Source organism: Solea solea, chromosome 3, assembly GCF_958295425.1.
Source record: "Solea solea chromosome 3, fSolSol10.1, whole genome shotgun sequence".
NCBI classification, from domain to species: Eukaryota; Metazoa; Chordata; class Actinopteri; order Pleuronectiformes; family Soleidae; genus Solea; species Solea solea.
The window spans coordinates 901,341-926,346 of NC_081136.1; the positions used below are offsets into that span (position 1 = coordinate 901,341).

Here is a 25,006-nt window from a genome sequence, read left to right on the forward strand (position 1 = left end):
AGGAAGTGCCGTGGCATCGCTGAGCCGGAGCCACTGCAGCTCACCGATGCACTCTCCTGGCTGCATCGAGCATCCGTCTGAGCTCCAAGGATATTTTACAGAAACTGAACAAACCAGTGCCGGGACTGCTGAGCTTCCACAGGCAGACTGACACCAACATCTCACATAATCCAGCCAGATGCAGTCTTCTAGTTGCAAAAATGAACACTTTGAAGCCTCAAGATTCAGAACCTCACCACGACAGTTCATCTAAAACTAAGCACCAGTGGGATTATAATCTACAAAACTAACACTGCGTCCTGTTGAAGAAAAGCGAGGCCTTCTCTTAGCAGCCAGTGGAGTCGCCCCCTGGTGGCTAACTGCTACTTTCACCTCACGTCCTGGGCTTCACTTTTCAAACTGAAAGACAAATGAATACATGTCATATACATGTGCTAATCCGGCAGAAAATACTTTCTTATGAAAAGTAAAAAACAATCTGGAAAAATATAAATTTGCTATTAAAATATGTATAAACGTCATTTGGGAGAAAATATGATCTTTACGAATAACAAATGTAGTGTGATTACAAACATAATCTGAGAGAAAATGGGTTCCCTGCAAAACTGAAACATGATAATCTGGGAGAAAAAAATATTTCTCAAGAAATGTACACATGTAATCTGGTGATAAATGTCATACTGGACACAAACATAAACATAATCTGGTGAAAATATGTTCCTTATGCAATGCAACAAATGTAATTTGGAAGAAAATACAATTTTAACAAAGTAGTGATGAACATAATCTGAGAGAAAATGTGTTCCTTTCAAAACACATAATCTGGGAAATTATAATTTTTTTTTTATAAAATATACAAACATAATCTGTGTGAAAGTATGTTCTTTTGTGAAATGTAATACAAAACATAATCTGGAATAATCTGAGAGAAAATGTGTTCCCTGCAAAACTGAAACGGGATAATCTGATATTCGACATCCTAAAATGTCGTTTCTCTCCAAACATGTATGAGCATGCAGATTATGTGCATGGGATTTTAATATTTGACAGACGTATTTCCTTGTTACTTTCTTCCTTCTGCTTGTTTGTTTCGACCTCTTTCACCTTGTGGATGAAACAAAAAAAACAAACGTTTACAATGAAAGAAAAAGGAAGCTTTTTGGCAGAGCTTTGGTGAGGGATTAAAATAAGAAATTAATTACAAAATCCTTACACCTCACCTTTGAAACGCCTCAAAACTCTCTTTAACTCGACTGTTTCCTGTTTGCAGACCTCCTCACAGCACATGAGAGAGAAGACACGTGGTGTCAGCAGCGTATTTATCCTTTAACACCTGAGCCTTTTTTTGCTGCTTATTTTAACTATAAAAAGGGCCAAAAAATGTCCTGAATGTTCCAGAACACTTAATACTTTCTAATATCTGGCAATTATTTACAATTTACTGCATGTTAAAAGAGTGTATTGACAGTTTAAAGTCAGTCACGCAATTCAATTTTAGAGTTTTTATTTTAATTTTGTCCATTCACCACAAAACAGGAAGTTCCCTATAACCTCGAAACGTCGCACGTGACACAAGAGCGCCGACCCCGAACACTTCTACGGACACAAACCTGACCCAACAGGTCAAACGTGGACAGAGCTGACGTCAGGGATCCAGTGCACTCTCGCAGTCCTACTTTAAATAGTTTTTTGGGGTTTTTTATGTTCCACAAACTACAAGATGATGGAATATTAGAGTCAAACTGAAGAGAAAATCATTATTAATCATTATAACTTCCACCTTATGTTGATCAGCTGATCATGTGAGAATTATTATTCAGCATAAGAAGAAGATCTAAATTAAAGTCACCTCCGTGCACTGTGTGGAGAAATCTAATCTTTGAATGACACCAGATTAACATAAACGTCCTGTGTTTTCAAATGAAGTCTCCACCAGAAGCCACTTTATTAGGTACACCTGTTCCTATACTTGTGAATGCAAATATAGAAATATCCCGCACTATCCTTGACGTTTTATTTTTCATTTTAAACTTTTAAAGTCAGTGGAAAAACCCCACGTGTTGTGATTGTTTGAGTTGCCGCGCGTCGATGTTCCAAAACCTCGGCAATCAAACAATCAACAAGCTTGATTACAATATTGTGTGCGACGAAGCCGAGGCCATGTCTTTGTAGTAAACTGCCTGTTCCTCCTCTAATTTGTTTGGTTAAACGCAATCACGTCCTCCTCCTCCTCCTCACCTCGCCACGCCACGTCCTCGCTGTGACGCGCCGAAACTCCAGGTTAATTAACGGAAAAACAGAAAAACCAAAAACCCTGATTTCAAAGGCTTGTTTGGCTGCAGGGAGCGTTCGCGACCACGCGGCGATGAAAATCCCCGACTGAGACGAAGCCCGAGGAAAACAATCGCTGCGGATAATGAGGAGCAAAAACTCTGAGCAGCAGAGTGATAATATCACAGAGACGCTCTTCTGGAATATAAACCAGCTCACACTGACTGGCCACTTTATTAGGTACACAGGAGGATGTGTGCTAATTTACAGAGTTACTGTTACACACTGTTTGTAAACACGAGAGACGGTTGGGAGTTAAATTCCCAGCAGTTTCTGAAAGACTCACATCAACAGCTGTCACTAAAATCACCAGGGGCGTGGAAAAGGGGGGGGCATTGGTGTCGATTGGTGCCGGGGGTTTGAATGGAGGCCAGATTAGGTCATGTAGAAAAAAACTAAAACAAAATCACATTGAAAAACACACTTTCTCTCAGATTATGTTGATAACCACTGTGTAAAGATCATATTTTCACCAGATTATGTTGTTTATCACATTTCCAAAGAAACATAGTTTCTCCCAGATTATATTTGTATATTTTATAACAGCACATTTATATAATTCCAGATGACAATGTTTTTGCAAGATTACATTTGTACATTTCATCAATTTCGTAATGTAAGGAACTAATCTGTGTTTTTTTATGTAACGCTTTGTGTATTTTCTTCCAGATTACATTTGTACATTTATTAAGAAATGTGTATTCTCCCAATATTCTGTTGCATTTGTACATTTCCTCCCAGATTAGGTTTGTTACATTTTCGTAAGGAACACATTTGGTACCAGATTATGGTCATAACGTTTCATAATCCAACACCAACTTTTCTCCCAGAGTCATATTCGTACATTTTATAAGGAAGGCGCTTATGTTGGCGCATTTAATAAAAAACAATAGAATTATCTTTGAGATCTTTGACATTTTATCTTATTTTTAATGAGGAAAATAATCAACAGATTAATTGGTCATTAAAATAATAAATTGTTGCAACTGTAGACTGTGAAAACTCTGCTTCCTGTGAAGGAAGGAAAAGTTTCCCCACACACACACACACACACATTAAAACAATTTTAATAAAAGTTTTAAATCAACATTAGTGACTGACCATCGTTAACTCACACGACTCCTCCGTTTGTCTGGCAGGAGGAAGAATTTCACACATCAGAACCAGTCACTGTGTGTGTGTGTGTGTGTGTGCGCGACTCGCAGGATTATTCGAGCAGAATAATTACCTCGACTGTCCATCACCGCTCTGCACAACTATTTCATCAAGGTCCGTCTGAATAAAAGCTCGACTCAGACGCTTTAAATGGAGCTGGCGTTTTAGACAGGTTGCATTATCTTGATCGGTCACACAAACACACACACACACACACACACACACACACACACACCTGTCTCATTACTGTGGTTTCAGTAATGATTATTGTGCACCGTTGTAATCAGTCATTAGAGTAAATAAAGTTTGTTTTGTATCTGCTGTGAAATTAATTTGCAAACGTCCGCGTTGCTAATCTCCGTCTTTTGTTTTTTGGACCAATTAATTTATAACGAGATGTTTTTTCATGGTCCAACTGTGTGTGTGTGTGTGTGTGTGTGTGTGTTGCCTCTTTAGGACCTTTTTTTTTTCCTGGCATAAACACTGACCTCGTCAGGACCAGTTTAGTACTCATGGAGACCAAAAGCTGGTCCTAAAAAGGCAGAACCTGATTTCCGAGTAACTGGTTCAGTTAAGGGCTGAGATTTGACTCTTTTATTGTCATAAAAACAACATTTATCATTATTTATGCTTTTTAACACCTTGAACACCAAATGTATTCACTCACTGTGGATATCGTCCAGAGTCTGCTTCACCCTCAGAGCAACCAGGAGGAGCAGGACCACAACAGGAAATACTAACTCACACAGGTGAGCTTGCAGGAAGTGATGTCATCAGCAACTCCACTGTCAAAATAGAAAAATTCACTTCACTTCAAAAAAGAGTTTAACCTTTCACTGCTATTTTTTTTAATGAATAATTTTAAAGCAAACATTACAGATAAATATCGTAAATGCCTGAGAGGCAACACAAGGACAGAACGGAGTTGTTGCCGTAGTTACGTCTACGTCCTTATGATACATTTCCACAATCTCCGATTCAATCTTCGACCGTGACTCCCTAAACCACAGTTTCTCTTAAGCCAAATCTTACTTTATTTTTAACCTATAACTCGGCTGCTGAAAAAAGCAAAGTTAACAGGCCTTTAAAGCCTCTTTAAATATGCTCTGTGTGTCTCTGGTGTAGTTCTCGCTAAAGTTCAGACAGTTTGAAGCAGCAAAACAGCACCTGTGGTGAAACTTGCACAACATCCACGTGATGTTTTATTGATGGTCAGCGTCGGCCTGCAGCGCTGCTGCGAGCTTGTGTGTGTTTTGTTCCAAGTTCTCTCACCGAGGTGAGATTTTCTCCCCCCCCCCCCCGCTCCCCAACATCCACAGTAATGACGGATATGCAAACTTCATTTCCTGTGTAATCACTGCACTGCTCATGCTTGAGTGTGTGTCGGCGGGACTCTGCATGTTAATGAAAGGCTCTCGTGGCGACGTGCTGAGCGGCAAATGTGCGGCTGGAGTGATCGCATCTGTCACCGTGGTCACGGTTTTCCACTTACCGTCGTCAGCTGATCATGAATAACTGAGCTGCTCGTCCGGAGAGGAGGACGGTCACGACTCGAGCCGGAGCCGGTCAACACAGCCCGGACCAGGAGCTGAAAGCAGACGGCAAGGAAATGAAAGTGCTGATGTGATCAGATACAAAATCTTGATTTATTACAAGAGGGAATGTTGGCTAGAGAAGACTTTGTTTCTGCATGAGATGTCAATATGTCTGCCTTCACCTTTGTGGGCAGCGATGGATCAGGAGGAAGGTCGTCTACATGTCGACGTGTCCCTGGGCAAGACACGTGAATATCCTCACGAGGGTCACAGGGGTCGCTGGAGCCAATCCCAGCTGGAGCGTGGACAAGTCGCCTGTCCATCACATCCAAACACTCAGAGAGAAACAAACATTCACTCTCTCATTCATTCATACGGAGCCCCAGGCGTGACATGGGGAAAAAAAACTCTGATTCATGGCCACGAAATACTAAAACGTGGTAAAACCTGCGCATGGAATACTAATTTGTGGTCGTGAAATACGTAAAACGTGCGCATGATATACTAATTTGTTACCACAAAATAGGTAAATGTGTGTATGAAATACCAATTTGTGGTCGTGAAATACGTAAAACGTTTGCATGATATAATAATTTGTTACCACAAAATATGTAAAACGTGCACATGAAAATAGTTTCCTTTCCAATGTGATGTCTGGGGCTCCATAAATTAATTTTTATGTTTTTGAACTGCAGGAGGAACATGCAAACTCCACACAAAAAGACCTTCAGCCAAACTGAGATTGGAACCAGTGACCTTCTTGATGTGAGGCAAACAGTGCTAGCCACTACACCGCCATGTGGCGCCATGCGTCAATGGATGAAGGGCAAAACGGGGGGGGTCTAAATCAGCTTTGAGTAAATTAAGTGCGTTGTAAATCCATGCCATTCACCTTCTCACTTGGGCATACATACAAGTGGGTACCAGATGTAAGCATTTATTCAAGACCAGTATTCCCTGTGTCCTGACATTAACTCTTCAGACTGATTAAAACTCGAAGCTGTCACTCGGAGAGTTTGAAGGATTTGAGTGAAATATTCATGGACGCCTGTTTCAGACTCCATTTCCATCAAAGGGACACGGAGAGAACAAGAATAGGAAACCTGGGAAACAGTGTGGAGTGGTTTTATATGGTAAAAAAAAACAAAAAAACACTAAAATGTCCAGAGTGCAGCTTAGATCTTTAAAAGAAAGGGAGTTTTTATATTTGAGTGTATCTATTATACATCATCATAACATGAATAGGTTGTGTGTAGATTTTTCTTTTGCTCAAAGTCGTGCGATTGAACAAACGGCAAATTTTATGAGCTACATTAAGGCTGTGCAAAAATATTCAAGTGGATGCAAAATGATAGGATTTGGCCCAAGGTGATGCAACATGAGCGCCGAGACGCTGAGCTGAGAAACATTTTAACTCTCATGCTCATACACACGAGTGCTGAAGATGAGCAAAGTAAAACAAAACATGCTATTGGTGATGAACAAGTGAGACTGAACGGGAGAAATTGAGTCAAACAGAAAATTCAAGTGTAAAACGACAACTGTTTTTGTTTTTTTATGTACGCTATGTTTAAAAAGAATGGAAACTGTTCCATCTGTTAGTTTATTGTCTTTACTCGATCTTGTGCAAAGTTAGCGATTCTAAGAGACAAAAATTACGCTTGTAGAGTGCATGAAATACTAATTTGTGGCCAGAAAAAAGGTAAAACATGCACATGAAATACTAATTTGTGGCCAGGAAATAGGTGAAACATGCGCATGAAATACTTATTTGTACGGGACAAGAAATCTACAAGTCACAGACGTTTTTACATACATTATGTTTAAAAAGTGCCCTGAGTAGAATGGAGTCCCCCAAGCTGTTCCATCTGTCTTTACTCGATCTTGTGCAAAGTTAGTGTAACCCCCCTTTACACCTATCACTTTAAGCTAGGGTTATATTAAAGCAAAAGGCAGGGTTATTATCTAGTTTAGACTCGATGAGGAGATTGGTTATATTTTAAATGGTCGTACTGTTGGTACAGACCTGTAATATCCCCCCCAAATAACTCACACGACAACAGACTGGCGATTTCTAATATAGCTACATATTTTGCAACAAAGTAATTGGTGGTGCCAATATCCCACAATTTAGATACTTATTAACAGTGGAATGTGATGGAATTAAGTTTTAAATTCACATTGACTTAGGTCAATAAAAATTGTACCAAAACAGAAACATAAAAAAATATTTTCTAAGTTCGAGTGAATGGAAGAAATTAAAATAAAATTAAAAAAATAATACATGGAAAACAAAAAATATAAATTACTGCGCCACAGTGTCCTCTTTACATTTCATTATTTTGTAACATGAACTTATAATTACCTACAGCCACTATAACACAAACTACGATATCCTACAAACAGGAATTTACATAACAATATATAATATAATTCAAAAATATAACCACATTGTTTCACAGTGCAACTCACATACATTACATCTTACAATGGACATTAACAGCTAAATAGGATTCACACAGCACATAATATAACATGTTCATATATTCCTGTTACTCTTTTTAACAATATAACGACTGGTTTTAATAAGAGTTCAAGGCTAATCTTTATGTTTGTTTGTTTGTTTTTAGCAGCGTGCGACACATTGCTAATATAGTTAGCATGCTAAGGCATCGTGTTCAGTAGCAGCCGCAACTCACCGGAATATCAATGAACAGCTTCTCAGGAGTCCGACGCAGTTCAACACGATGTCAACAGCTTCTCAGTCATATCTTGTTTTTTAAAGGTTTAATTCTTATTTCAATGTTTCAATTCAACCCTTTGACTTTAGGTGTATTTAGCTCAAAGCTACGGAACTTCACTCACTTCCACCTGCACCGGGCAGGAAGGGAAACAAACAAAAACAAAGATCGTATATACGAGTGAGATGATGTCTCGCCCCTTCTCTCACACCTAAAACAGAGTGTACTGATGCACCTCTGCTTCCACCTTGTGGCCAAATTAAAGAATTAGGTTATTTCAGAATCAGAATACTTTTATTATCCCGAAGGAAATTGTTTTGTTACAGTTGCTCCATATCAGACTCAGTAAGTACCAGAAAAAAAAGAGTCAAATAATAATAATAATAAAAATAAAAAAAAAGAAAGAATTCTTTGAAAAAAAACAAACAAAAAAACCATTTCTTTAACGAAACCACAATTTAACAAAACAAAACATGAAATGCAGCTTAATTTTCAAAATGATGAGGTAGTAACCTGGATAATTTACATTAGGCATTCTAACAGACAAAAATGATGCTTGTACAACTCATTTAGGAGAGAAAAAGAGAGGACGAAGGTTCTCCTGTTTCTACTCCACAACAACAAACACAACAAAAATGCGATAAAACATGTCAGTTTTGTCAGTATTGAGTTCTGCTGCAGATGTCGCGGCTTTGATGTCATTATTTGAACCTCTGCTTGAGGCTGTTCCAGCTGAGGAGAGATTTTCTACACATTCAACTGTTAGGGAAAGTAAAACGTCAGGAAAATAAGCAGCGAGGTGTTGATTATGAGACGGACAGTCGATAATATCTACCAGAGCAAACATCCATGACATGCTTTTACTTGAGAATTGAACTTCCGGGTCAATATTATGGATGAAATGGCACTCGTTGCATTGATAAAGATATATATACTTCTGGAGTGGATGATGGCTTTGTCGTTTCAGCATTCAAACTCTGTCTCATCATCCACAGGGAGGGAGGGAGTTCAGTTTGAACTTGCCGTTCGCTCTTCATTGTCTGAGCATCTTAGCGACTGTCAAACAGTCACAAACCAAACCCACATCGCTGCTTTCTGTCTCTGCTCCTCCATCGTCTCAAAGATCAGATGTGTCGACGGCTTCCTCCTCCTTCAGTATCCCCAGCTCACACACTCTGAATTATACAATTAAACTCTCCGATTTTTGCATTTCAAAGCCTCCGCTCCTCATCAAAGCACAAACGACGTACACAAACCGGGGCTTATGAAAACCAGTGGAAGAAGTTGAAACATGCCTTCAGACCACACACACACACACACACACACGTGTCTTAAACGCAAGTAACTGGTTCTGATGTCACGCCTTTGTGTCGTCTTCTCTCTGTTTTCTTTCTTCCTTTTCTTTTCACGTTGTTTTCTGTGAATGCGCCGCTTCCCCTCTCCGCTCATTAGCCTCATTAGCTGTAAAAAAAAGAAAGAAGTCACCTCTCCAAACTTCCTCCTCTCTCACTCCAGTTACTTTGCTCATTTCCTCACATCCTCAGCGACTCTGTGGCCGCTCACTTCTCGTGTCTGTGAGTTCACTCTTTCTTCCCTTTGTGGTGAAAACTGGGAGAGCAGTGACGTGAAGTGCTGATTTATATCTCTGTAGAAAGATATCGTGAATCACTGACACTCCATTTAATATAAATGAGGTTTTAACCACATTTTTTGGTTATCTTTAGGTTGCGGGATCGTTCCCTGAAGGTTCTCCTGTGGTTCCCACAGAAAGTTTCCCTAAAGCTTTGGTTGCACATTTGGTTCCCAGAACGTTACTTTGTCAAAAACCCCACACAAACGTTTAGAGAACGTTCTCTGAAGGTTCCCAGAGCATTCCCCTAATGTTAAGGAGATCATTATCTCCTTGCATCTAAAGTCCATCAAGCTTCATTATTTATGCAACGACTTCTAAAAGTCTGAGGCTCGAATCTGGAAAAGTTTCCCATAAACGCGGCATCAATTCAAAACCACTCGGAACGCTGTAGTACACATGCCAGGCCTGTAAGTGGCGCTGTGACAAAGGATTACGGTACAAATAACCCAGGGATTGAGGGACGGGAAACCTAGCCTTAGCATGTTCAGATCAACTTAGTAACCAGAGCATTTGAAATGTACGACCACCTTAATATCACATTTTTGTTGTGTTGGGACGCAGCTAGCATAGCTTAGCATAAGCTAACGTGGCGCGTTCAGATGTGAAAATCTACAAATATCCAGTTTCCCTTAAATACTTTGTATAATGTACTTATTTTCCCAGGTAAGAAGATAAAAACACGCTCGTAACTGTGGAGTTAGCAGTTAGCGTAAAACGACGGGAGGCGACTGAAGCTCGCTCATTAACACCACCTCTGTGTTTCATTCTTTGTTTCCCAGGCAACAAGGATATTATTACACGCTTGTTGAAATTGGATTTGTCTGCTGAGGCTCAGCTAAATCCAAAATAACTGCTGAGTCATGGTCAGTGGACACATATTTATTGTTGCCCCCCCAAAAAAATGTAAGTATGGGAGTTAAAAAACAAAAATCCACTCTCCTTTGCCTTTATTATGAAATGTAGTTATTTTGCTGAACTGTAAGCGATGCTATGCTAACCGGCTGCTGACTCATGGTGAATGAGGTGTAGCATCAGCAGCAGTATTAAATAATAAAAAACTCTTGATGAAGATGGAATCATAACTGTTTCAAACTGATAAGACAGAAGTGATAGATGTCGGGCGTCCTCGCGTGCACTGACTGCTTCTTAAAAACTCAAACTCTCCTCTTTTACCCCCCCACCTTATTTCCTGAGCTGATTTAAAGGGCAATTGTGAGGCATAAGCTTTCTTCCTTTCGTCTTCAGCTTCCTTTACAATATCAGGGGGGAAAAAAAGGAGAGGAGGCTTTTCTCAATCACGATCAACAATGAGTTGGAGCCACTTCTTTTTACTTCAGGATTATCTTTTTGAATTCATTTGAATCTGCCCAAACTTGAGCTGTGAGTGAGCTCTGCCCTCCATGTTTTCTCTCTCTCCTGCTCTTCATCCGTCCATCTTGCCGACTCATAACGTATTCCATTATGCCTCCATGATTCCTCCCCCTCACTCACTCACGCTCCCAGAGCCCCTGCCTCCCTCTCCTCGCCGTCTTTGTCTTTCCATTATCTGTCAGATTCCACTCCTCCTTTCTTTTTTTAATCCTCTCCGGTGTTTGGCCGCGGTGCTTCCTCTGCTCGCAGCCTCAAGGTCAGATTTGGAGTTCTAATCACAAAGCGCTGTGGCAGTGACCCGGCCTGGAGCACGTACTGTACACTCGTGTGTGATTACAGTCGGGATTCAGGCGTTCCTTTCGTCATCGTCTTGTTTATTTATTAATCATCATCTCGTCCTCTGCTGTCACGCCTCCTGTGTTCAGGGCTGTTGCCGCGGCGATGAGTGTTCTGACCCCGCAGCCGGACACACAGACCAAACCCCAGTTGTGCGTTTTCATTTCTCGTCTGCGTGTACGACTCTGACTGCAGGTGAAGGATGTGTGAGCTGAATTCATGCACATGTGAAGGTTTGTGAACAGAGAGAATGATGTGGTCTGGATTCCCTTCACTCTCTCTCTCCCTGTGCAGATGCTGCAGAGCTTCTCAGAGAAACACTGACCCTGAAAGTTTGCCGGCGAGCTGGGACTGTCATTGATCACTTCTCGTGTTGTCAAAAAATAATAAAAGAAATCTCCGCGGCAGCGACCGACTCCAGTGTCCAACCTCTGAGGTTTGCTTTGAACCCGAAAATATTGCAAGGGATTGAAAAAATATTTAGAGGGAACGTAAAAAATATTGCGAGGGAACGTAAAAAAAAATATTGCGAGGGAACCTAAAAAATATTGCAAGGGAACGCAAAAATATTGCGAGGGAACCTAAAAAATGTTGCGAGGCAACGCAAAAAATTATGCGAGGGAACATACAAAATATTGCGAGGGAACGTAAAAAAATATTGCGAGGGAATGTTTTAAATATTGCGAGGGAACGCAAAAATATTGCGAGGGAACCTAAAAAATATTGCGAGGCAACGCAAAAAATTATGCGAGGGAACGTAAAAAATATTGCAAGGAACGTAAACAAATATTGCGAGGGAATGTTTTAAATATTGCGAGGGAACGTAAAAAATATTGCGAGGGAATGTTTTAAATATTGCAAGGGAAAATAAAAAATATTGCGAGGGAACAAAAAATATTGCAAGGGAACGCAAAACATATTTATTATATGCTACGACTACTAATGTGAACTCTTTGCAGGTTATTTTTGGTACAATTTCTAATGGAAAAAAACCAAAACGTACCCAACCGTTCCTCTGGGTGTAAACACACCATGAGAAGAAGACGAAGACCAGTTTGACCTTTGACATGCACATGCCTCACCTCCACACTTGTTTGTGTGCACGTCTGAAACGCAGATCAAGTGTCGCTGCACGTGCACAAACATTCAGGTCACTGACGTTGACATTGCAGATGCATCAGAGGTTAGATTTCAGGTCTTCCAGGACTCGTCCACACCTGTCCCACTCTCTCAGAACCACTTCACAAACGGTTGCGTTGGGTGTGATGATGAAAACAACTGAATTTTTAAAGAGCCCGCGGTGGAGCGCCCCGAGCAGGGACCGCCCGATGACATCACAGGACGCTCGGCTAACCTCGGAGCTTCTCCTCAGGTGCTGCTGTTGTTCAGAAAAAACAAGAAAAAACCACCAGCCCTTGATTCAGGAAGACAAAGTCCTCCCTGTGGACGCCGCACTTTGTCCTGCACATAAATATTGAATTGTGTCGAGCACAGCGGCAGAAACTCCAACATCGGCTCTGTATTCCGAACACTTCCACCCCGTGAGGACGAATTAGCATAAAAATCGTCCTTTTTTTTGCGAAACTTTCTCCGAGTCGGGAGAAGAGCGACAGTCGGAGAGTGTATAATTTATCAGTGGGTACAGTGTAATTAAAGCCCATGGTACTGACATGACACAAACCTTTTCTTTTATAAAGCTAAACAATAAAAGCCGCCGCGCTCTCTTTGTGCTGCTGTATTTTTGGCAAGAGGGAAAAATACAGTTTCCTTGTTTTCCAGTGTTTCTCGATTGCGAACGACGTGACATTGTTCTTTGTATGTGCAGTCGCCTCCTGGGCTGCTTATTTTCCCCTCGCACAGGGATGTCTTCTCCAAGATCAAGATAAATCTCCTCTGCACACACACACACAGAGAGAGAGAGAGGACCAGCCGCTGTACCAGTGACATTATTTGCTCTCAAGACTCTTTTGAGCTTGACAACATAATTACCAAAGCTGAGTCCTGGTGCAATTAAAAGCCAGCAGCTGCTGACAGCGAGGGCTTGTGTAGCGAGAACACAGCAGGGATGAGACAGGATCTTAACAAAAACGCTGGTTTTAGAGAAGAACCACTCTGGTTTCCTGACAGCATGAGGAACATCAGGTAGTTTAGCAATCTCAGGAGGACTTAACATCAATGACACGATCCTGAACTTACCTTCTCCTACCACAGGAGGCCTCAGACAGAGAGAGGACCGAGCTGAAGTGTGGAGTCCACGTTCTCGTCTGACTCGACGTGAGGATTAAAGTCGACAGGAGTTATTGATTTGGAGCGTATACTTGTTCTCCCGGAGCCCCCACACACACAAACACCGGGTTCTTTACAGGACTTGAGTGAAGATGATCGAGCTTCAGAGACCTGACAGATGTTCTCAAGTGCGTCTCATCACCGTGAACAACAGTTACATGGAATTACATGGAAAACAGACCCTCAAAGACTGACTGCAGTTCAAGAGGTTTGGCAAAAAGCTGCATTGTATATATATATATACATATATATATATATATATATGCTAACACTTGTGCCACATGTTGGATTGATGACTTTTCGTAAGCTCTAAGTCAGTGTTGACCGAGCTTTTCGTTCACAGGTAACGGCGTCGTAACTGCGTCGTCGTTTCCAACGTCTGGCTCCTTTTTTGGTGGGCGTATCCAGAGTGGAATCCATGTGTTGTGAGCGGCGTGGATGTCTCCTAACTTTACCGTACATATAACATTTACTCCGCTTCACATCCACCAAGACTACACCAGGTTGTTTTAGAGAATCCCGATCATAATGAACTGCTTCGCAGCCAAGAAGAAGAGTTTAGAACTCAACAGCAGGACGGTCTCGTCGTACAGGACGTGTGACTCAGTTACCAGCTGACAGAAATATCCCCCGGGTGTCAGGGATCTATTTAGATAAAGTCGTGCTCAGACACACACCACAGAGCCCGAGACTAAGAATGCATGACCAGAGGGAAATAACTGTCACTCGTCTAAATCTTCATCTCCCTGCGTCCTCGTTTCCATGGTTCACATTCAGCGTGAATCAGAGATATAATTTGTGCCGAGCCACAGAGACAGACCATAATATGACACAGCCTCGCAGAAGCCAATCATCTGCTCTGTAGCTACAGAACCGGGTTAAAAATCGCTCTACCCGTTTATTCGATATTAAAATATTCACATTTAAGAAGCTGAAAAATGACAGAAACCAGAAAATATCCACATTTAAGAAGCTGAAAAATGACAGAAAGTAGAAAATATTCACATTTAAGAAGCTGAAAAATGACAGAAAGTAGAAAATATCCACATTTAAGAAGCTGAAAAATGACAGAAAGTAGAAAATATCCACATTTAAGAAGCTGAAAAACGACAGAAAGTAGAAAATATTCACATTTAAGAAGCTGAAAAATGACAGAAACTGGAAAATATTCACATTTAAGAAGCTGAAAAATTACAGAAAGTAGAAAATATCCACATTTAAGAAGCTGAAAAATGACAGAAACCAGAAAATATCCACATTTAAGAAGCTGAAAAATGACAGAAAGTAGAAAATATTCACATTTAAGAAGCTGAAAAATGACAGAAAGTAGAAAATATTCACATTTAAGAAGCTGAAAAATGACAGAAAGTAGAAAATATTCACATTTAAGAAGCTGAAAAATGACAGAAAGTAGAAAATATCCACATTTAAGAAGCTGAAAAATGACAGAAAGTAGAAAATATTCACATTTAAGAAGCTGAAAAATGACAGAAAGTAGAAAATATTCACATTTAAGAAGCTGAAAAATGACAGAAAGTAGAAAATATTCACATTTAAGAAGCTGAAAAATGACAGAAACTGGAAAATATTCACATTTAAGAAGCTGAAAAATGACAGAAAGTAGAAAATATTCACATTTAAGAAGCTGAAAAATGACAGAAAACTCAAACTGATTCATCGATGATCAAATAGTTGATGATTAATTTAATAATCTCTACTCTACTCAAAAGTAACATTAATCTTAGTCGTATTTAACACAAGCAATAATCCGATATTTGCTTATAAGTGGATGTAATGTTGATCTAATCTTTTACATGAATATGAATGAAATATTCTAATGCCAGTGCCAATAATCAGATTAAAGGCTCATTAATCTGTGTTGCCAAACTTTAAGACATTACAAACAAGCATCAGAATATTAACTATGAGTTTGTTGTTTTTTTTGTTAAAACCTGGAGCAGCGTTCGTTCATTCAGCCCAGAAATAATAGAAATTAAATGTTTGGCCCCCTTGAGCGGCAAAGACGGAACGTAATAGCATTTTCATTAGGGAGTTTATTTATTTATTTACCGTTGAAGTGATATGATATTTGTTTAATTATGGAAAAGCAGCGAACGGCACTCTGGGACGTAAAAAGCAGCTTGTGAGAGGAAAAAAAGAAGGCAGCGAGGCATGAAATACAAAAATGTTGTGTTTATGAAGTCTTCCACAGCGCTTAATCATCCCGGTGTCAATAGAGCAGCTTCCTCCGGGCGTGTCAACAGTCTGCTTTGTCTTTTTTGTTGTTGTTGTTGTTCGTCTAAAGCTGCCCTGACATTTCAAACTCCCCACAAAAAAGAAATCATTTCTATAAAAGGGTTTGTTTTCTTTCCTCAGAAGAAAAAAGCGTTAAAAAACACAAAAACAGCCACTTTCATTTGTACACGTCAGGAACTCTTCAGACAAAACAGACAAAAGTTTCGTCTTTCAAACTTCCAAAACACAACAACTCACCACCTGCGCTGTGAAGTTCATAGAAAGTGTCTGCGAGGTGAGCGCGGTCAGACACTTTTGATCATTTTTTTCCAGAGTGGAGTGAGACGACTACGTTTATTTGTCTAAATATATCCCATAATTCCCCTCGTTGTTTGAGGTATGAAACTCAATTCAGAACAAATGACCAGTGGAGGCCGAGCTAATCATGTATTGATTTAGAAATGATGATATCTGCGTCTACGGGAAATTAGAAACTAGTGTCACTTATATTTAGTTCCACTTCTCAATTTAGTAAAAACCAGGCTTATATTTTCACACAGGCACCGCCTCCTCTTCTCATCTCCAAGAACCAGATGCCGTTTGTCCTGAGTCCTGAGTGTCTGTGTGTGGGAACGGTGCCCGATGTTCATGAGGGTCAGAAATCTGCGTGACGTTCTCATCGATGTCATGCATGTGTCCATATGATGCTTCTAAATGGAGGTCAGGAGCAGGAATAACGGCGACTTTGGCGTTCAATTCACCTTGAAGCGTTCATTCAAATGAGCGTTATCTTCTAACGATGAACACTGGCCTTCAAACTTGGATAATCTGGGAATTACCGACCAGCGGTCGAACATCTCCTCTGCTCCAGTGTTCATTCTCCGGTTTCTCCAGGTTCTCCGGGTTCTCCGGTTTGCTCTCACAGTCCAAAAAACATGCAGATCTTTAAATTGACCGTAGGTGTGAGGGTGAATGGTTGTTTGACCCAGAGGATGAAGTGGTAGAAGATGAGATGTTCATGAGGCCATTGTGACTTTGACAGTTGAGCTTTAGCCGTGCAGCAACAGAACAATAGAACTCTATTGTTGCGGTGGTTCAGGCACCTGGTCAGGACGTCACAGGGTTTTCCACGCATGTCCAACTGGAAGGAGACATCGGTGCAGACCAAGGAGGTGGAGAGATTATATTATCTCCTCGCTGTTCTACTGGAAACACCTGGAAACAGCCCCAGTCAGAGTTGGACAACGTGGCCAGGGAAAGGGAAGTGTGGAAAGGGAACTCAATCTCAGATAAGTGGATGATGACGGAAAACAAGACGGCATGAATTTGAAGGCCAGCAAACGCGAGGGATGACGAAGTCGGTTCATCCACGAGTTCAAGTCAAACACGATGGAATGGAATCTAAACAGGTCAAAATTCAAATTTGACCTTTGGGAGAATATTTCTGCCACATATGAACGGATTTCCCTGAAGCAGAGAACGTGATTTCTGAGGCTCAGCGTCGCCGCGATCTTTCATCTCCTTGAATCCATTTGAAAAGGGTTCTGCGAAAAAGACGAGAAGTTAAAACCTCTGGCCGTCGCCGGCACGATTGTGGAACCCCCACAGAACCCTGTGTGCCGCTCAGTGTTGCCAGATGGCACAACCACAAGGAATTAATGAGAAGTTATTTTTAGAACTGGATCATCTTAAAGACGGGGGGACGGACGAGTGTCTCATCCCTTCTGTTGATGTAAAGACGGAGAGAAAGCTCAGTGGTAACGTCTCCAAAGGTCGGAGTTTGAGCTTTTATTCATAAAAACTTTGGTTCAAACGCAGTTCACTTCTGCAGGTAATCTGCAAATATTCTGTCGTTTTATATCCTATTTCCCCAGATTAAAACACAGTCACGCAGGTGATTTAATCCCTTCATCAGCCCACGTGAGCGCCGCCGTCAGGCGTCCTCAGCCGAGTTAATCACCGCGCTCGCTGTTTCCTGAGCTGCTCCGGAGTTCTTCTCACGTTTCCACTCCACAAAATCACATGTAATCACAAAAGCCAGCGTGCACCGCCCCAAAAAAGGCAAAAATGTTGATTGTGTGTTTTGGATAATTTCCCAAAATGCAACGCAGTGAAGGAGTAACTCACAGCTGCACGGCACGAGGACGAGGAGCAGGAAACAAATCAACTGTTGTGCTTAGTTTATTTATTTATGTACAAAGTCTATGATATCTTCACATATATCGTGATCCAGCTGGAACACAGCGGCACACAGGACTTATTTCACCTGTAACTTTCTCTCAGTTATCTTCAGTGTCGGGAATCCCGGATTCAGATTAACCCCGGTGACGTAAAGTCACCACAAGAGGCAGCGGTGCATCAACAGCTCCTGTGTCCCCACGGGTTAAAAATGATCAAACGTGTGCGACTGACAACACTTGGTGTCTTTTCATGAACGTGACACTGGCGTGAATAAAGACGCAGCAGGTCCCGACTACAAGACCAAAAAAACACACATTTAAACACTTCAGTCAGACTCAAGTTCCATTGTCAAAAGAACCCACTTCACAATCTCCTCTGTTACCTTGGCTCTTGTCGGTGAAGAGCTCGTCAATAAGTGAATCGATGTCACGGCTCTTCATTCCACTTCTGTCCTTTCAGAGAAACCTTGTCCTCTCTCCACACGTTGTAAATGTTAAAAAAAATACTGGAAACAGGCGTGTCTAAAAAACTATGGCTCGATGACACGGCGGAGTCAGAGTTAGCGTGACTCCTCCCCAAAGGGAGCAACAGTGATCATCTTCCACGTAGAATTTTGTAGTTACAGGCCACGCCCCCAAAAAACAACTGGTCCAAACACAGTAAACAAAATGGACGACAGACCTCTGAGCCGGTTTCTGTCCCAGATGGCGCCGTGGAGCCGCGGCACAAACGTTCTTCTGATAAACAAGTGTCTCGAGCCACAACTGACGATTATTTTCTGTTTGGTCCATGAAATGTCAGAGAACGTTGGAAATATGGATCAATCTGGAGATGACCATGTTCCTGAATGTCTTGTTTTTGTCCAAAAACCAAAAATGATTCAGTTTTAATGATTTCTTTGTTCTATGGAGCAAAGAAATGAAGAAAATATTCATATTTAAGACGCTGAAACCATCAGAATTCTTGTTTTAATCATGAAAAAAGATTCAAACCGATTATTAAACGAATCAGCAACTATTTTGATAATCGGTTTGAAGCTTTTTTTCATAATAAAGGATTCATTGTTTCAGCTCTACTGTTGTCTTCCGTTGTCTGGATTGTTGTTTCCTTGAGTGACCGAAACGTTCAGGTTGTAAAAATGAGATTTGAGCTCTGAACGAGAGGAAGTCACGCGACGACGCTAATCTCTCCTGTCGCGTCTGAACAGTGTTTAAAGAGAAGTGAACAAACACAAAGTCCCTCCAAAAAAATATGCTTCCAATTTGCATTTGATTCATTAAAAAGTGATTAGCGGGGTTTTGTGAGCCACCAGCCTTTCACTAATAACACTCTTAAGCCTCAGTGAAGATAACAAGAGCAAAACACGACCAAACAATGCGATTAAAGAACGGCAATTCTGTCAAAATGAAACAACTGCAATGCACCGTGAAGTCTGAGAATGGAAAAACAAAAGGGGGCAAATATTAGCGTCAAACACGCCACAAACCATCACACTTATTTATTCTGCTGGCGTCGCACCAAACCTGAGGCTCGGCGTGCAGCAGATGTGACGCCGAGCGGCTCAACCCACTTTAATTGCCAAGGAAAACATTTAATTCTTCCCCCACAGACAACCTCTCTCCATTAGACGCTGCTGTAGTCACTTCTCTCTCGTTTCTGAACATCCATTAAAGAACAAGACGGCGATAAAGGCAAACAACGCGCAACAATGCAGCGTTGATATTCATAAAGTTACTGGGAAGGTTAATAGAGTGCACTTAGTCTTTTCTTCTCCAACGATTGCGATTGAATTACCGTCCAAAGCCCGAAGAAACGGCTCAATTCACGGTGAACAGGTATTTCCCCCAGGAACCAACAGAGCAATGAAACACCTCACTTCCTCCTCTTCATCGTTGACACCCCGAGTCTCGGAGCTTCCACTCGGGAACTGACGCTGTGACTTCTTGACACTGTGCGACTCGTCTGTGGTTCAGTCCGTCACAAAAGTACAAAGAAAAGAAAGAAAGCAGATGTAAACAAGCATAATCAGTTCCCCTGAGAGGTTTTCAGCTGACGGGTTAAACAAGTGCCCGCGCTGCCACGAGCCATTAGCCGCTGCGGCTACAGCCAGCAGCTCTTGACAGAACATGGGGATGTAAAAAGGTTCCGTAATTGGCCGCGATGCACCTGACAGCTCGGAGATGACCAAGTCCCCGAGGCCTGCACATCGATGAATCTTCCTGATTTGAGCCTGAATCCTCGCTACCTCCTGCCAGCGGTGTGGGGGTCGTTATAGACGTCAGATCGTTGCTGAAAGTTATCGAATCCTCAACTTCAGCCAACAAAGTTAAAGAGGACTGTGACTGGAGACCCAGATCCACCGGGTTTCACCTGACCCAGTTTAAGCCAGCGTTGTTTTCGTTGACTCCCCTTTTTTCCACGACGATAACGAGACGCTGACGACATGATCACGGATCTTTGATGACGCAGACATGACGAGACGCGTGATATTTCTGCTGATTGTGCGCGTAATCCGTCAATTCAAAGATTTCACGACGGGTCGGGTAGGTTGCCGACATCGCCGCCGACCCCGGTGTCGCTCCCCGCCGTGGTGACCCAACACGGATGGGACTACTACTCACTAAAACTATAACACACATATCAATGACTAAAAAGTGACTAAAACTGAGACTAAATCTAGAACGGCTGCCAAAAACAACACTGGTTTAAGCCGAAGATCACGGGAGAAGCGAGAATGTTGAGCGCACATGAGGTGACGTTGTTTCCCCGTGCAGTCACCACGCAATAAAACAACGATACACTTTATTCACAGAGTAACCAGGACAAACAACAGTCCACTGACTGTCGAGAGGCTTTATCGATGCGCTGACGTACAGCCTCAGATTGACTTGTACTGTCCGTGTCTGCACTGATGCGGCTCTTTTCTTTCTCCCCCGGAGTCCGAGGGTGTAAAGACTTTTATTTCTGCCTGTAACTCACCTCTCTGTTCTGTACACATTGATTTTATTCCTCCTCTATCGTGTTAGTGAGTGTCTGCGACTGAAGCTGCGACTGAAGGACATTAATGTGGTTACTGTGCTGCTCTTAATGAGGCAGCACTGAGGCCACAGTGGGCCTCCGTGATAAAGATTCTCCAAATTCTTCCCCTCTCGCCGCCGCCTCGTCTTTAAGAGACTCTCTCTCTCTTCATTTGCCTCGACGGCGAGACCGCTGACATCAAAACCCCTCATTAACACAATAGGAAGGATTGTGCGTGTGTGTGTGTGTGTTAGTGAAACACTGTAACCGCTCGTGTGTCCTCGTTCAGTCTGAGTCCTAAAAAGACTGAGGAGGACGGAGACGCCCTGGCGAAGAAGAGTGATGATTATAACGCACGGCAGAAGCTGACATTAGTCAGAGGGGACGACATAAGTGGACACATCAGCCTCATCGTAATAGACTCGGTGTTAGCCTGGAGAGCCGCGTGTGCGATTAGTCGCCCACTTCCCTCCATCACGCTGCCACAGAACCAACAGCGCCTTGAGAAAAGAAATTCAGCAACAGGAAAAAAAAAAGCAAAGATTTCTCAGCACCGGAGGCTGCGGAGCGTCTTCGCTCTCCACCTGAGCGACGCGGGGGTGAGACGGCGACCTCGCTCTCCACCTGAGCGCCGCACGGGTGAGACGGCGTCCTCGTTCACGCTGAGAAACGGTGCTGCGCCGCCTCTCGAGTGGAAACGCTTGAAAATAAAAGGTTCAAATAAAAATCCACCGAAACCCGTTTGGATCGCTGAAGTCCAGATAATTGTTTTCCAGACCTACAGGTATAAGGTCAAGAATCTAAACACGTGTGTTGTTGGTACCAGACACACATGGATCCATGGATCCATGTTGTTTGGCTGAACATCAACAGATCCCAGCTGAAGCTAATATCTGGACCAGGTGCCACCCCCTCACCCCCACCTTCCCTTCCTGTGCTCCACTCTCCTCCGTCACGGCTCGCAGCTCCTGCACTTCAGTGTTTTTCAGATTTGTGGACACGACTGGTGCTTCACAGGTTTCTCCCGCAGTGATCATACTACACCCGCACTATAGTCCCTATATCGTGTGGCACTGATAACCAAAGGTTCTTTAATGATCACATAATGACTGGAGGAGTGAGGCTCATGGAAAACGCTTGTGTTTCCATATTTAATGCTTATTTATTTTTGCTGTGAGCCGCGCGGCCATATGTGCTCCGACGTTCCCCCCGTCACACAAGCACATCACTCTTGATCAGACGCCGCCGCTGCCAGAGTTCGGCACCTGTTTGTTAAATCTCCGTCTGCTTCTGCAGGAAAACACATGACTGTCAACAACGGGAACTTTCTTTTTTCTTTTTTCTGAAAGTGTCAGAAACGTGGCGCCGAGGCAGCACCTCCGGATCAATCGCCCGAGCTGTTCCCGCGCTCGGCGGCGAACAGTCGCGCCGCATTCTCGACGTGCTCAGCCGTCACAGCAGCGATAATGAATCTGCTTTCATTTCCAATTAAAAAGGCTCCTAATGGCGCCGCGGTCGCATCGATTGGCTGCAAACGGCCGCTCAGCCGGGAGCATTTTGCACCGAGGCGTCAGGAGGGATTTGGACTGGGCTCGTCGCACACAGCGGCTCCGAGTGCAAACACAGAGGAGCTGATAAGTAAATAGCCCGTAAGAGATTTGTGCTCACGCATGATGTGCACACGAGCACTGCCTTTTAAGTGTCGGCTAACGTTTCCACAGCTGCTGATAACGACGTCCGTCTCCATCGCAGCGTGGCGTCCGTCTGTCCATCGGTGACTCTCGCAGGGACAGATGTGGAGACGGGCTGAAGCGTCAATTTCTTTTATGTCTTTGATTTGAAAACTGGAAATTCAACACACACAGGAAGGCTGTCGAGATTTAAAGACCTCTTTGATCCCATTACCTACGGGTATGATTCTATATACGCCAACACGAAAACAGTATTTAGGCTTTTGATTGACACGACGGCGAGTCCTGTCTGTTCCACAGTCCTGTTCTCTGGCACTTCCTGTCAAAACAATGTCAAAGTTATCCAAACTAAGTCTAAACGTCAGGACTGCACACACCGGGTTCCACTGAGTGGAACAGTTTAGTTCAGAACCTCCCACAAACCATTCCACGGCTGGTACCCTGCCCCTGGGACACTGGGCTGAGCCGGACCTCACCATACCACCAACAACTGATGGGTCCACGTTCGATGCCGTGACACCAGTATGTGACTGATCAGGGATAGGCCACACCCTCACCTACCAAAGTCAGCCCCAACCGTACCATTTTACTCTGTCAAGGGAAGGGTGCCAAATATGGAGCGGTCTGGGTTGAGCTGGACAATACCATAGCACCCGCGACAGGCAACTGATGGGTCATGTTGTCGTCTGCTGTGTCCGCGTTAAACGCCGTCACACCAGTACGCCGTCACGCTACATATCTCGCTGACGTGGCCATCGGGAATAGGCCACACCCTCACCGACCAAGTAAAGGTACTGTTCTCAGTCAAAAGTCAGCCCCAACCGTACCATTTTACTCCGGTACCCCCCCAAGGGAAGGGTGCCAAATATGGAACGGTCTGAGTTGAGCTGGACAATACCGAAGCACCCGCGACAGGCAACGTATTGGACGACAGTTGTCTGTTGTGTCCCGTCAAACCAGTACGATGTTGCGCTGACGCGGCCATCGGGCACCGCCCACTCCACCAGCCCCGCCCACCAAGTAAAGGCACCGTTTCAAGTGCAAACGTAAGCCGACTGTGCAGATTGAAGCTAATAAATGTCCGACTTTTAATTGTGAAACACTTTAACATGCATTTACGTACGTTCAATTACGACCCTGGTGGATTTTTACACCGCGGACCTTTAAGTGTGACATAAGATATTAGCTGTGGTGACAATCACCACAGAACCACAACTCAGGATTATAGATTTTTCTGAATATCAGTCATAAGCTCAACGAATGCACAAGACAGAGAGTCAATAATGGCTTTGAGAGAGGGGGAGAGCAGGGGGGAGGGAGAGGGAGAGAGACCCAAAAGGCAATCAGGAGTCCATATTAATTATGCTAATGATTTGGATTTGCTACTTCATTAACCACCATTTTGAGCTGGATGATCACAAGGGTGGCTGTGCAGAAAGTCTCCATAGCAACAGATGAGACACTGTGTGTGTGTGTGTGTGTGCAGTACATGCATGTATGTGGGCACACACGTGCTAATTACCGCATGTGATAATTACTGCAGAGACAGTCAGCAATCAATTAAGACTCCGATGCTAAATAGATGCGAGGGGACTGCGGTGCCGCTGCGTCTCTCAGCTGAGCGACAAAACGCCGTTTGTGTCCTTCAATTAAGTTTCCTGCGAGTGTTGTTTTTGTGGCTCTCGACGTCTGAAGATTCTGGATCCTCTCGCTGCAGTTTTCCTCGGGGAACAGCAGGGGGGAGCAGAGTTCAGCTGCGAGTTCCGCGCAGGCGCTCGTCTTTTCTTCTTCAGTCGAGTCTCAGAAAACCGGAGAAAGGTGTGATTTTTGGACCGTTTTTAGCCCGCTGTTACTTTTCAAACCAAAAAATAGATAAAAAGGCTCGGAAACTAACCTGGAATTATCCAGGGAGCCTGTGAGGCCTCAGGAAAAGCAATTCACGATCTAAATGAACTCATTTCACATTCATCACCGGCTTGAATTACAGGCGTTCTCCTGCAGTCATCACGACGACAGAGACGGGTTTTAGTTCATATTTAAAGAATGTCACTGTCATCCTTTCACTTTCCTCCAGTTGTTAAAAAGCTATTAAAAGGAAAGCGCGGCTGATGAAGGACGAAGGCGGCGAGAAGATGACGCTGCCGAAAAAGCAGCCGAGTCACTTTTTTAATCTGAGATTGATTTGTCTTTGTTTGTTTGGAAACACGACGAGTGGCCTGGAGAGGAAGAGCTCGCGTCACAGCATCAGTTTAATGTTGGGACTGTTTTCTCAGGAACATCCAAGGGCTTTCCCAAAGAATTCCAAATGTACGTGAAAAATCAAAAAAAAAGTCATGCACTGAATATATCCTGATTTATTTGCTGGAATGGATGAATAGATGTGTTTTAAATTATTAAATGTAATCTCAGAATACTTATTTTTCTCAGAATTTAATCTCAGAATTCTGACAACAGAGAATTCAGATTTTTTTCACAGAATTTATTCTCAGATTT

At 42.8% G+C, this 25,006-nt stretch overlaps 1 long non-coding RNA gene across 2 annotated transcripts; it reads right to left on the reverse strand.

Annotated features, from left to right (window-relative positions):
* Positions 1 to 310: 310 nt before the first annotated feature.
* LOC131457349 (uncharacterized) lies at positions 311 to 7,959 on the reverse strand. Of its 2 annotated transcripts, none has more exons than XR_009240003.1 (5): positions 7,721 to 7,959; positions 5,204 to 5,336; positions 4,979 to 5,074; positions 4,154 to 4,271; positions 311 to 399 (listed from the first exon to the last, which is right to left on the reverse strand). It is a non-coding gene; the product is annotated as an uncharacterized LOC131457349 (long non-coding RNA). The 2 variants fall into 2 exon arrangements; XR_009240002.1 differs by having other exon boundaries at positions 5,204 to 5,356.
* Between the last annotated feature and the right edge of the window lie 17,047 nt (positions 7,960 to 25,006).